The following is a 14532-nucleotide window of genomic DNA, read 5'->3' on the forward strand; positions in this document are numbered from 1 at the left end:
CACCCTACGAACTCATGTTCAACCGACCGATGCGCACCAAAGTCAACATTGGCCCTGCGCGTAAAAGCCAGACACTGCCGGAGGACCAACTTCGCAGCCGGGTGGCCGCGAAACAAGCCGCATCCAAAGCCTACACAGACAAGAAAAGGGGTGCACGAGTGCCGAGGATCAAGGAGGGGAGTCTAGTGCGGGTGAGGAAACCTTTTCATGTGAAAAAAGGACTGTCAAAGTTTCACACTCCTACACGCGTCATGCGTAAAGCTGGTTCGAGTGCTTTTGTGCTCGAGGACGGGCGCACTTGGAACGCAGCTCACCTTTCCCTGGTTCCGGAGGAGGACTCAGACAGGGAGACTGACACAGCATCAGAGACTCCCCCTGCACCTGTGTCTGAGCCTGCCCCGAAAGCTGAGACACCCCAACAACCGGCTGGTGGTGGGGTCGTGGAGAGACCAGTCGTGGAGAGACCAGTCATGGACAGACCGGTAAGAGCGAGAAAGGAGCCTGCTTGGCTTCAGGTGTATGAACATTAAACTAAAAAAAAAGTGTAAACAATGGACTGATTGTTGCTTTAATGGACTGTTCCTGAGTGTTGCTCTAATGGACTGTTTCACAGTTGAAAAAAAAATGGACTGTTTCACAGTTGAGAAAAATGGACTGATTAAATTGAAGAAGAAGAAAAAAAAAAAAAAAGATTGCTTGAGATTAAACTGGAAAAGTATTGCTTATGTGATAAAAAATACTTTGTTGTTACTCGATTAACTGATGTGGTTCTGTGACTACTTAAAACTAATACTGCTAAGGTTGTTTGGTTAAAAAAATGTTATCTTGCATTTGCTGTTTGAATACTTGCCTGATATGATGTGGGATTGCTAATGAATCAGTTGACATGGTTATTAATGACTTAAGATAATTTTCTCGAAGATGGGTATGCTTCTTAAGAGAGGGGAAATATGTTGTGTTCAGACGTACTACAACTTCTGTTCTTGCTTTACAGGTATGTTTCTTAAGAGAGGGGAAATATGTTGTGTTCTGACTTTGCATTGATTTACTTTATTACTTACTTACCCCACGCCACTAGGAGGCGTACCATACATACTGTAATGTACATCTGTACATGGGCATATAAAATGTGGGATGACGTTGAAGTCTTGTCTGATGTTCAGTATGACGATAAAGAACACGCGTTGAAGTAGCTACGGTTTTGTCCTTCATTTCTTTACCTAATTCTATAGTAGTAAGTTAACCCTAGTATAGAACACATTGCTTGGCATACTTGGCTAATGTTAGCATGCTAACTAGCGATTTCTCTGATCAAAAACAAAGCTCTTTTTCTCTCTAATTCCAAATAGTAACCTCATAACTATTAGGCTTTCCATAATCACAAACGGTTGCTGATTAAATCACATAGTTCCAAAACAACCTCTGAAACTCCTGCATCATGCAATGAGTGGTTTAATGAGAACATAATAATCTCCAACCAGCAGAGCAGCACTACTGTTTGCGCTTGCCCCCTCTGTCAGTGTTGCCAGATTTTCTACGACAAATAAGCGACTGACGTCCAACAAGCCCAAAAGAAGCGACTGAGGGGCGTCGTGAAAACAAGCCCAAAAGAAGCGACCGGAGGGGTGGGTTGTCAGTCGCGTGCCTGGTCAGGGAAGACCTTGCTCTTTGCGGGGATCTGCGTGGCAGCTAAAATCCCCACAAGTGACCACAGAAAGTGGGAGTTAACAATATTGTAGTAGGGTCACTTGTAAGGATGAGTGAGAAAAAACGAGTTGCCATTGAGAAACACATTCAAATTACCACCAGAGCAGGAGAAAACAGTAAGCCCAACTCTGAAAAGAACAAGCCCAAAAAAACCGCAACCCGCGACTTTACAAAATTAAAAGCGACTGCTCAAAAAAAGAAGCCCAAAGTCGCGTATAATAAGCGGACTTGGCAACACTGCCCTCTGTCTCTCGAGTGAGTCTCCAAATTCAAAATAGATCCCACGCTGTCACTCGTCCCGCCCCCTTTCTCAGAACTGTCTGTTTATTGGTTCACAGACTTCCCAGAGACAGTTGGAAGATATATTACTATTGGCTGAGGGGCGCTTTGCCGTGAGGAGCGCTTTCGCCACTCTTTGTTGATTGCGACTTCATAAAAAAACTTCATATCGCAAAATTACGCATAGGAGAGCGCCATTTCGGCGCTCTTTCTTCACATGGCGCTCTAGGCGACCGCCTAGCCGGCCTATGCTAAAAACCGGCCCTGCACGCACGCACACACACACACACACACACACACACACACACACACACACACACACACACACACACACACACACACACACACACACACACACACACACACACACACACATTCCATTCACATATAAAGATATGCTGTAAATACTAACTAGGCTACTAAATACTAACTGTCTTTCACACACATGCACTCACTCATGCAAGCAAACACACACACACACACACACACACACACACACACACACATGCACGCACGTACACAGGTTTCTGATTTTAGATTATTCTCATCTCATTATTCATGTTTTACATTACAGTTAGCTGACACTTTTATCAAAAAAGACTTTCCATTCCTTTCCAGGTCCATGCCAGTAGGCTACGTAAAGTGAGGGGAGGTGTAAAAACTAGCATAATTTGAGAAATGTTAGACCATTCCTCAAAGTGCTAAGGTTTAGTTTTTAACATTAGGCACACTGTATAGCCGTAATGGCAGGACACACAATGTCAAAGGTGTGCCACCTATCGCTGTGAGCAAAGATGCTCTGGTCTGTGAAGTGAGGAGATGGTGTGTGTGTGCGTGTGTGTGTGCGTGTGTGTGTGTGTGTGTGTGTGTGTGTGTGTGTGTGTGTGTGTGTGTGCGTGCGTGCGTGCGTGTGCGTGTGTGTGTGCGCGCGCGTGTGTGTGTGTGTGTGCTTCCAGCACTGTTTGGATCTGTAATGCTGCCCTACTGATGAGACCTAAATAAAAGTACTCAAGTGTGTGTGTGTGTGTGTGTGTGTGTGCTGTGCGTGTGTGCATCCGTGAATGTTTGTGTGTGTGTGTGTGTGTGTGTGTGTGTGTGTGTGTGTGTGTGTGTGTGTGTGTGTGTGTGTGTGTGTTTTGCGTGAATGAATAGATGAATTGAGGCATTGGCACAACACCAAAAGCTTTCTACTCTATGCCACTGCCAAGACCTTTACGGTAAGCTGCCTGCCTTATCTAAACTTGCTGTATTCAAAATGCCGTACATTCAGGCAGGAACCTTTTTCACCTTGGACACAAAATGTGATTTCAAGAGTAAGAACCAAACAAAGCACAAGGTGTCCAAGTCACACCCCATGGATTTAGAAATACGTAAATTATACCAGCAGATATAGATTTTATTTTTTTTGGCTGATCAAGTTGTTGCAGTTGAAAATGTCTCTTTGGTCTCGCATTTTGTAATATTGAATTGTATGAATCTGAAAACATAATGCAGAATAATAGGCCTACTAGGCAAGCAAGACATTTAAAAACAAACTTGCACTGAATGTGACCGTAGCTGTTGATACCATTATGAACCTCTCCTGTATTGACTGGCAAAAGTGAAAATGGAAGGCCTTTACTGCAATATTCTAATGTTGGTTGTCAAGGTGGTACTCGGAGAGCTCAATATTTTCTCAGGTGGTACTTCACACAAACAGTTTGAGAACCACTGATCTAGGTTATGCTATTCAGATATGTAATAAATACACAATTAATACACAGTACACAATTTTGCATGTATCTGTTATCTGATTGACTGTGTAAATGATATTGACTCAATCAAAACTGTACCATGCACCATGCTCTATATGTCATATCCCTACAGCTGCGGAAAAAATTGAGAGACCACATCAAAATAGGAATATGTTTGAATAAAACAAACATTGTTATTGCATTCTATGGCCTACCGACCACACTTCCTCGGAATTTCGAAAGAAAATATCGACATTTAGAGCATTTATTTGCAGAAAATTACAAATGGTCAAAATAACACATAATATGCAATGTTTCCTGACCTCAAAAAGAGGCAAAGAAAACAAGATGATGATATTAACTTGAAAACTGCATAACAGTAATGGTCTTTTGCGGCTGTATATAGTAGGATATATAAGACTCTGTTTAGGATTTCAGGTTTTGTGGTTCCGTGAAAGAGTCAGGGGACAAAGAGGTGGTCTTCCAGCTTTAAAGTTAGATGATAACATTAACTTAAAAACAACGTAACAGTAATGGTCACTTTTTCTGCGGTCGTATATAGTAGAAAAAGAGTTTAGGTTCTGTGATTTCGTGAAAGAGTCAGGGGACAAAGCCTTAAGCTTTCAAGGTAGCGCTGTATAGAAACAACAGCCAAAGGTGGAATCCAACTAAGTTTTTGTAAGGTTTGGAAAAAAACTTGCAGCAGAACACAGTGATAATGACTAATGATTTTCTTTCCAAGGCAAGGTGACCCTATCTCCAGATCTGCTCTCCGCATTGGGCCCTACCTTAATTGTAGGGAGGGTCTGGAGATTTGCAAGCGTGTTCACACGTACACATACACACACACGCGCGGGCGCGCGCACACACACACACACACACACACACACACACACACACACACACACACACACACACACACACACACACACACACACGCACACAAACACTCACAAACACAAACACACACGCACACAGATTTCTCTCTCTCTCTCTCTCTCTCACACACACACACACACACACACACACACACACACACACACAAGCACACACACACACACAAACACGCACACAGACACACACACACACACACACACACACACACACACACACACACACACACACACACACACGCACACACAGACACACACACACACACACACACAAATACTCTCTCTCACACACACACGCACGCACGCACGCACGCACGCACACACACACACAAACGCACACACAAACGCACACACGCACACAGACACTTTTCTTTAATGGTGGGAAGGGCTTGCAGAGTTGCTTGGCTATGCTTGGCCAGAGGAGCTTAATTCATTACCTCAATATAGGACAGGTCGCACACGCGGACGTGTGTGTGTGTGTGTGTGTGTGTGTGTGTGGAGGGGGGGTTATCTGCACACTTGTTGATTCATTGGTTGGAACCAACTGGACTCCCTGGATATGTAGGAGACGACACTACTACTGCCCCTGCATTCGCATGCTCCTTTATCAAAGTACAAAGGGGAAGCATTTCGGACAAGCTCAATGAGACACTCTTGAAAAGTTGCCGCCATCGTCGTTTTCACCTGAAACAGGCACGGGGAACTTTTTTTTTACAATTGCCCCCAGCGATTTTGACAATAGGGCACGCGTCTGGATGCAGTATCTACCACGCGCAACATTGACACTGCAACTATGCTGCTCATTGAAATTGGGCTGCCTATTGCCAAATTGGATCTTTACATGAAAGTTTACTAAGTATTAAACAAATATTTTCTAGTATGGTCCAAGTGCAGTCATTTTTGCAGCTAAAAATGGCTATTTTGGGAAATTCAAAATGGTGGACCATGGAGAAGATCCCCCTTTTCATGTATGAAAAGTGCAATTTTTCCAGTCATAATGAATACTTAGAATTTGATGCTGGTGGTAAGTATTCATGAACAAGGTAACATTAGTGGATGGGCAGCATGAATTCTGGAAATAAACAACTACAAATCTCTCACAGTGTCCCTTTAACGTATTCATGCAGGAAACGCGCCCACGCACGCGTATCCTGCAGTAAGTGTGTGGGCAGCATGACCCTGGTATGGTGACGCATTGTTTGTAATCATCTTTCACGGATACATATACACTGATTATCGCATACATGCATACATGATTCACAAAGGTAAACAAGTGGTTGAGGACGAGTTGTCACAGGAAAAGTGGGAAGGACCGACGCCGTGACGGTAGAGTAGCATTGGAGACGCGGTGGCTAATTGATCAGCTGGCAGGTAATCATGGTGATGTCTATTAGTATACCTGAGCGTTTGGGCACTGGTTCTTTGGCTTTGCTTCTGGAAGGCAGCAGAACGTTGGAGCTGCGAGGGGCGTGTCTGTGTTGGCATCCCATTGACGGAAGTGGTGGCGTATCCATACCCCACGGGAAACCGGTTGGTAGAGAGACTTCCCTAAGCATTGGCATCGCGGAGAGAAAGCGTGCTTTGAGCGAGGGTCGGCATTGCAGAGAGAAAATTCACTACGTGTGAAGTTGCGACTACAACCACATCCTACAAAAAACGGGTGCTTGCTTCAAGACGTCATATGAACCGGTGTTTAATTGTGGGGTGCGGAAACTTCGCGACCAGCCGAAGGTGGAGGTGCCAGTGGGACAAGCTTCTTGGCTGCAGCTCCAGCGTGCGCTGTGGTCACTGTTCTTCTCCCTGGAGATTTGACTTGGACTGTGCGCGCCCAATGCGCTTGAGCGTGCGGGTGCGTGTGTGACTGTGTGAGCGTCTGTGCACTGTGCAGTGCATACACTCGGCGCAGGCCGCAACTCTGACAGTGTGTGTGTGTGTGTGTGTGTGAGAGAGGGGTATTAGTGGGGTGGCTTAGGGGAAAGTGCAATTTTACATTTGATTGACTAGGTGGACCATTTTTATTATTTTCTTTTTTTCTTCCTTTTCCCTTTTATTCTGGGGTTAGCTGTGATCCTGAACTGTAGTGAGACATTTGGGACAAGTCGGCTTGGGGGGAGTCAGCCTGGGTTGGGATAGGTAGGACCTCGGATTGCTGTGCTTTGCTGTGAAACCTATAGCGGGGTGTGATTATTTATTTTCTCCTTCCAGGCATTTTGTTAATTTGCATGTTTTTTGTTTGTTTTCTATGCATGTGTGTGCTGTCATCCTTGCACCTAAACCAACCTGACTGTACTAGCCGACCTACCCACTATTATCGATCCTTCTCTCTATCAGGGAGGGGGAATAGCAGAGCAGTGTTTTGTTTATTTTTGGTTTATTTTGTTTATGTCCCTAGGACTGCCATCAACTGGGCCCAGTGTTGTGTTGTCCGACTAGGCACAGCATCAGATTGCTGTGGATTTGCAGTGCAGTACTCCTATTTTGCTGTGGGGTGTTTATTTTCTTGGCTTCATTTGAGGCCCATTTTGATTTTGTGTTTGCATGAGTGTGCTGTGTCACTGCTGTGCCTAGGTTGTATTCCTGGGCCTCATTTATACTGTGGTCCTAACATCTGCTGGACAGTATTTATTTTGTTTTGCCTAATCCACCTAGTCTCAGATTTCCATTTTACCTATTGAAAATAATAATAAAAATAATCAGTGTACTTGCATCACCTGTGTGTTCTAAGCTTTCTTCTGAATCAGTGTGGTACCAAAGCGGGGAAGCTGCCGGGGCAGCTGATCAGGTTCCTTCCGGTCACATTTGGCGTAGTGGCGGCACGATAATAATAGCACTGGTGATGTGAGTATACTGATTTTGTCATTGTGGGATTAATGTTTTAATGTGAGTGTGAATGTGTGCGTGGCTGTAGGGAGAGGAACAGTGGCCACAGGGCCAGGGTGGTTTCATTGAACGACTTATTGGGCAGAGAATATTGCGCTAAATACTGTACGTTATACACTGAATTGTACATTACCTATTCTCTTTGCTAAGCATTCACAGTGTTTTGTTGGATTTGGTGGTAAGACGTGTGCAACTTAGGAGTATAAGATGTCAGATGACGAACAACCACGTGGACCATCCATGGAAGAGCAACTTAGGCTCCTTAGGGAGCAGGTCCAGCAGTTACAGACAGACAACCTTCGGCTGAGGGGTACTGCTGCTGGGGATGGAGATAGACGGTCGGAGACGGGTTCTACTTCTGGGACAGGAGAGAGACCACCGGCTGAGGACCCACCTGCTGCCAGGTCAGAAAGGTACATTTACTTGCCTAGAGAAAGGAAATGCCCCCGGTTCTCTGGACGAGCTGTAGATTCCTTACCGGTAGTGGAATGGGTAGAGGAAGCCCGTAGGTCTTTGGGTATGAGACACATGTCTAGACAGGAGCAAGCATTATTTATTCTTGATCACTTGGATGGAGAGGCTAAGAATGAAATTCGTTTTCGTCCATCCACAGAAAAAAATGACCCTGAACAAATATTTAAAATACTAATTGAAATTTATGGTTGCACAAAGTCATTCATCACCCTACAAAAACAATTCTTTCAAAGAAAACAGCTGGAAGGTGAGTCCATTTGGGAATTTTCACATGCTTTGTTGTCTCTAATGGAAGCGATCACCAGACGCAACTCTACGGGTATACCGAACCCAGACCATACAGTGCGAGACCAGTTTGCAGAGAACGTAAGAGATGGGCTGCTGCGCAGAGAACTGAAACGTTCTATTCGGCTTAACCCTGATTCTTCTTTCCTCACCATTCGCAGCGAAGCAGTCCGCTGGGTAGAAGAGGGGGAGCATGTGAGTTTGCCAAGGAGCAGAGCCTACTCATGCGACTCTAGGGCACAAGTTATCGGTGAGTGTAGTTCGCATTCCACATCTGCCCATACAGTAGAATCCCACTCCGCATCAGTCACCCCAACTAATGAACTAGACGAGTTGAAGGAAGGCCTCCGTCAGCACCAAATCCAGTTAACTGCCATTTTGGAGAGGTTGGGTCCCTCCCATCACCCTCCCGTTCAGCACCCTCCTACTCAACGTTATGCTTCTGGTGGGCCCCGGCGGCGGCCATTACAATTCCATCCAGATGGTCGTCCAATTTGTTTGCGCTGTGGACAACCTGGCCACATCGCTAGATTCTGTCCGAATGGAGGGAGGGTCAACGCGGACCCTAGTGCACGGCGAGGACCAACAGCCTCTGTTCAAGAAGTGGAAGTCGTGGCTAATGTGGAAAGCCAGCAGGGAAACTAGTGCCCCCTGGTGTCAAGAGCCAGCCATCAGTTGGGGGTGTTGAGGGCTCAACTATTTCATCTACACACTTAGGGAAACTTATTGGGACATGTCCAACAGTCAAGGTAGACATGGGGGGTGTTAAGGTTCACTGTCTCCTTGACACCGGTTCAATGGTGACAACCATCTCGGAAAGGTTTTTTAATGAACACTTCAAAACCGAAGAGCGACTACAGCAATGCAACTGGCTACAGCTCCGAGCAGCCAATGGTTTGGATATTCCCTACCTTGGCTACTTGGAGTTGGATGTGACTGTATTGGGAAAGACACTTGGTGGCATGGGCATCCTGGTTGTTAAGGATCCCACCTACCCGCTGCAACAGACCCGTAAACCACAGATTCCTGGGCTTTTAGGGATGAACATAATCAGTGGGTGCTATGAAGAACTTTTCAGCCAGCACGGATCATCTCTATTTCGGACGGACCTGGTGCAACAAGCAGACTGTGTGTGGCAGGAAGCACTATCAGAGTGCCACAGGATTGATTGCTTGTCACCCTCTGGACTTCTAGGACGTGTGCGGGCGAAGGGGCACGTCCCTATTCGAGTCCCAGCTGGTACTTTGAAGATGATACCCGCAAGCTGCACCCAGCAGTTTGGGCGAGTCCTACATTCTGCTTTATTCGAGCCCAGTTCTGACTCTTTTCCTGAAGGCTTGTTAGCCTCCCGCGCTTTCTTGTCATTGGAAAGGGGTGAGGTCTTTGTGCCAGTGGTAAATGTAGGGATCCAAGACATCTGGTTACCCCCCAACACTATGATAGGGGAGTTATTTGCTGCGGAGCTGAAGTCTGCTCACAATGCGGTGACCTTTGAAGAGTCAAAGAGCTCACGTCCGGTCGTTAACATCAACACTGTGGCTGCCCAAGCCGAGTCACTGGACTTGTCTGACGTTTCATGGCCCACGCTCCATCCAGACCAAATGCAGAAGGGGAAAGAACTCTTGCTAAAACACAGTTCTGTATTCAGTAGAGGTGATGGGGATTTGGGCTGTGCTGATGTGATCCAGCACGAGATACCTCTGCTAGACCAGACCCCGGTTCGTCAGCGATATCGCCGCTTGCCACCTTCGCAATACGAGATGGTGAAGGCCCATATAGGTGAACTTTTGGAGAGTGGGGTGGTCCGCACCAGCTGTAGCCCCTATTCTTCTCCTATCGTCGTGGTCCAGAAGCGAGATGGCTCTATCCGACTTTGTGTTGATTATAGACAACTAAACGCACGAACAAGGAAGGATGCCTTCCCGCTTCCTAGAATCGAAGAATCACTGGATGCCTTGTCTGGTGCGTCCCTATTTTCAACACTTGATCTTGCTAGTGGATATAACCAGGTCTTGGTGGCTGAGAAGGACAAACCCAAAACTGCGTTTTGCACACCATTCGGCTTGTTCGAATTTAATCGGATGCCGTTTGGTTTGTGCAACGCGCCTGGAACTTTTCAGCGTTTAATGGAGCGCATTTTTGGAGATGAACGCTTCCAGTCCCTTCTGCTGTACCTCGACGATATTGTGGTATTTTCTTCGACTTTTGATGCCCATCTGGAACGTTTGGACCTGGTTCTTACTAGGTTGCAACAATACAACCTCAAGTTGAAGTTGAAAAAGTGCCATTTCTTTCAGTCGGAGGTAAAATATCTGGGGCACATCATCTCTGCAAATGGCGTGTCGACGGACCCTGAGAAGATCCGGGCTGTGGCTGAGTGGAGGCGTCCAACTACCCTTACAGAGCTTCGGTCATTCTTGGGCTTTGCCTCGTATTACCGTCGCTTTGTAGAGGGTTTTGCGCATTGTGCAGCCCCTCTACATCGATTGGTGGGTGCCCTACAGCAGGGTAAGAAAAAGCATGTGGCCATTCAAGATCAGTGGGATGATGGCTGTGAGAGGGCCTTTCAAGGACTGAAGGATAGGCTGGTGCGGGCGCCAGTTCTCGGGTATGCAGACTTTTCACGACCATTCGTTGTTGAGATAGACGCCAGTCATGCAGGCCTCGGGGCGGTCTTGTCACAAGATCAGGAGGGCAAGAGGAGGCCAGTTGCTTTCGCCAGTCGCGGTCTGCATCCATCAGAACGGAATATGTCGAATTACAGTTCGATGAAGTTGGAAATGTTGGCACTCAAATGGGCAGTGACGGACAAGTTCAGGGAGTACCTGTTGGGAAATAAGTTCACAGTGTTCACGGACAATAATCCTTTAAGTTACTTGCAGACCGCTAGGCTTGGGGCAGTGGAACAACGCTGGGCCTCTCAGCTCGCTCTCTTTGATTTTGAAATCAAGTATCGCCCAGGGGCCGCCAATAAGAATTGTGACGCCCTTTCCCGCTTGCATCCCCAGCCACAAGTTGCATTGGTGAGTGAGGTGGCGGCAGGGATCAACATTGCTTCTCTTCTTGGTAAGAGCAACATGCCTCATGGCCGACACTCGCTAGCCACGTGCCTGGCTACTGATGCCTTTCCCACAAGAGGCCCTACAGAGTTGAAGTCACTCCAACAAGCCGATCCATTCATCGGTTGTTTCCGGAAGTTTTGGACGAGGGGGAAGCGACCCAATCGCGAGGAACGTCAAACCTCCACCCCAGAGGTCGTAGAACTGGTCCGGCAGTGGAAAAGAATCCGTGAGCGTGAAGGGGTCTTGTATCGGCTGGTTTACCCACCGGAGGGAGGGCACAGTGTCTTACAACTTTTGCTGCCCCAAGCATTGCAGGACGAGGTTCTACGTGCCTTACATGATAGCCAAGGGCACCAGGGTTGTGAGAGGACTCTGAAGCTGGTGCGCCAGAGGTGCTATTGGCCATTTATGACGTCGGCAGTGGAGAAGTGGTGCCGGGAATGTTCCCGTTGTGTCGTTGCGAAAGAAGCGGTGCCAAAGATTCGGGCATTCCCAGGTACCTTGCTCGCGTCCCAACCCCTTGACATAGTGGCAATTGACTTCACGGTCCTGGAACGAGCAACCGATGGCCGCGAAAATGTCTTGGTTGTTACCGACGTTTTCTCCAAGTTTTCTCAGGCATATCCAGCGGCAGACCAAAGGGCCTGTACAGTTGCTCGCCTGTTGACTGAACGATGGTTCTATGTCTATGGAGTCCCTCGACGAATTCATTCCGACCAGGGCAGAAACTTTGAGAGTGAGCTTTTGCGGAATCTTTGTGCTTTGTATGGGGTAGAAAAAAGCCGCACTACCCCTTACCATCCTTCCGGAAACGGGCAATGCGAGCGGTTTAACCGCACCTTGCACGACCTTCTTCGAAGCTTGCCTCCTGAGAAAAAGAAAAAATGGCCACAACACCTGCCTCAAGTGCTATTTGCCTATAACACAACGGTTCATTCGTCCACGGGGTACTCACCCTATGAGCTTATGTTTGGGCGGAAGCCCCACTTGCCCATTGACTCCTTGTTGGGTGTCCCAGAGGAGGAAGAATCTGAAGAGACGATGGACGATTGGGTCAAGGCACATCAAGCGCGACTGCGGTCAACTTACCGCTCAGCACAGCAACACTTGGAGAAGGCAGCAGCGCAGCGGATACACCAGCAGCCAGAGCCGAATGCAGCTCCTCTTCCTGTGGGCGCCACGGTTTTCCGTCGGAACCATGTTCTGGGTCGAAATAAGATCCAGGACATATGGGCCTCCACCCCCTATCGGGTGGTGCGATGTTTGGATGAGAGTGGAAGGGTCTATACCATTCGTCCTATAGACGAAAGCGGTGTGGAGAAGAATGTTCATCGCACTGAGTTGAGGCTGGCTCCAGCGACGTACACCCCAGCCATATTCCCTCCAACACTTTCGTGTCAGAGAACAAATCCGCCTGCGTCTGGGGCAGAAGAAAATCAGGAGGAAGAGGAGGACCAGTCCGTGTGGATTAGCTCCCCCCCTGATGGAGAGCTGGAAAGATCTTCCTGCATTCCAGGTTCCGAAGTTCAGGATGGTATAGAGGCAACAGTAGCAGTACAACCCACCCCAGCAGAGAGCACCCCACCTTCCCCAAGACAGGACCCAGCTCAGTCAGTGAGTGAAGTGGAAACAAGTGGTCCACCTTCCCCAAGACGGGACCCAGCTCAGTCAGTGAGTGAAGTGGAAACAAGTGGTCCAAGGCGTTCCACTCGAACCACCGCAGGACATCATTCCAACCCACATAACTTGCCGCGGTCCATCAGGTCAGTTCAAGGAGTTGACACACGGGATGGTGCAAACACATCTGAACCTTCCACCCAGACCCAACCTCACTTTAGACCCTGGCAGTAAAACGAGTGTATGTACCGTCACCGGGACGGTGACGTTTTAAGGTGGGGGCGAGTGTGGGCAGCATGACCCTGGTATGGTGACGCATTGTTTGTAATCATCTTTCACGGACACATATACACTGATTATCGCATACATGCATACATGATTCACAAAGGTAAACAATTGGTTGAGGACGAGTTGTCACAGGAAAAGTGGGAAGGACCGACGCCGTGACGGTAGAGTAGCATTGGAGGCGCGGTGGCTAATTGATCAGCTGGCAGGTAATCATGGTGATGTCTATTAGTATACCTGAGCGTTTGGGCACTGGTTCTTTGGCTTTGCTTCTGGAAGGCAGCAGAACGTTGGAGCTGCGAGGAGCGTGTCTGTGTTGGCATCCCATTGACGGAAGGTAACAGTGGTTTTGCCACTTAAGTTTGAGATGCATTTGGCTGTTGCGTTTATTCCTATTGATGTTGTATACACAACCTAAGTAATTTGGGTCACTTCCTTCTAGTGGTGGCGTATCCATACCCCACGGGAAACCGGTTGGTAGAGAGACTTCCCTGAGCATTGGCATCGCGGAGAGAAAGCGTGCTTTGAGCGAGGGTCGGCATTGCAGAGAGAAAATTGACTACGTGTGAAGTTGCGACTACAACCACATCCTACAAAAAACGGGTGCTTGCTTCAAGACGTCATATGAACCGGTGTTTAATTGTGGGGTGCGGAAACTTCGCGACCAGGTAAATTGATCAACCGTAATGCTTTCCTGCGTCGTGAGGCGTTAATAGAAATGAAAATTATATCTGCCCTGTCTTGCGCTTATGTGTGGATATTGTTTCCACAGCCGAAGGTGGAGGTGCCAGTGGGACAAGCTTCTTGGCTGCAGCTCCAGCGTGCGCTGTGGTCACTGTTCTTCTCCCTGGAGATTTGACTTGGACTGTGCGCGCCCAATGCGCTTGAGCGTGCGGGTGCGTGTGTGACTGTGTGAGCGTCTGTGCACTGTGCAGTGCATACACTCGGCGCAGGCCGCAACTCTGACAGTGTGTGTGTGTGTGTGTGTGTGTGTGAGAGAGGGGTATTAGTGGGGTGGCTTAGGGAAAAGTGCAATTTTACATTTGATTGACTAGGTGGACCATTTTTATTATTTTCTTTTTTTTCTTCCTTTTCCCTTTTATTCTGGGGTTAGCTGTGATCCTGAACTGTAGTGAGACATTTGGGACAAGTCGGCTTGGGGGGAGTCAGCCTGGGTTGGGATAGGTAGGACCTCGGATTGCTGTGCTTTGCTGTGAAACCTATAGCGGGGTGTGATTATTTATTTTCTCCTTCCAGGCATTTTGTTAATTTGCATGTTTTTTGTTTGTTTTCTATGCATGTGTGTGCTGTCATCCT

At 47.5% G+C, this 14532-nt stretch overlaps 1 long non-coding RNA gene across 1 annotated transcript; it reads left to right on the forward strand.

Annotated features, from left to right (window-relative positions):
• The first annotated feature begins 13220 nt into the window (after nucleotides 1-13220).
• On the forward strand, nucleotides 13221-14170 carry LOC134467475 (uncharacterized). Its single transcript, XR_010038567.1, has 3 exons — nucleotides 13221-13552; nucleotides 13658-13883; nucleotides 13988-14170. It is a non-coding gene; the product is annotated as an uncharacterized LOC134467475 (long non-coding RNA).
• Nucleotides 14171-14532: the final 362 nt, after the last annotated feature.

This window comes from Engraulis encrasicolus, chromosome 17, assembly GCF_034702125.1.
Source record: "Engraulis encrasicolus isolate BLACKSEA-1 chromosome 17, IST_EnEncr_1.0, whole genome shotgun sequence".
Taxonomy (NCBI): Eukaryota; Metazoa; Chordata; class Actinopteri; order Clupeiformes; family Engraulidae; genus Engraulis; species Engraulis encrasicolus.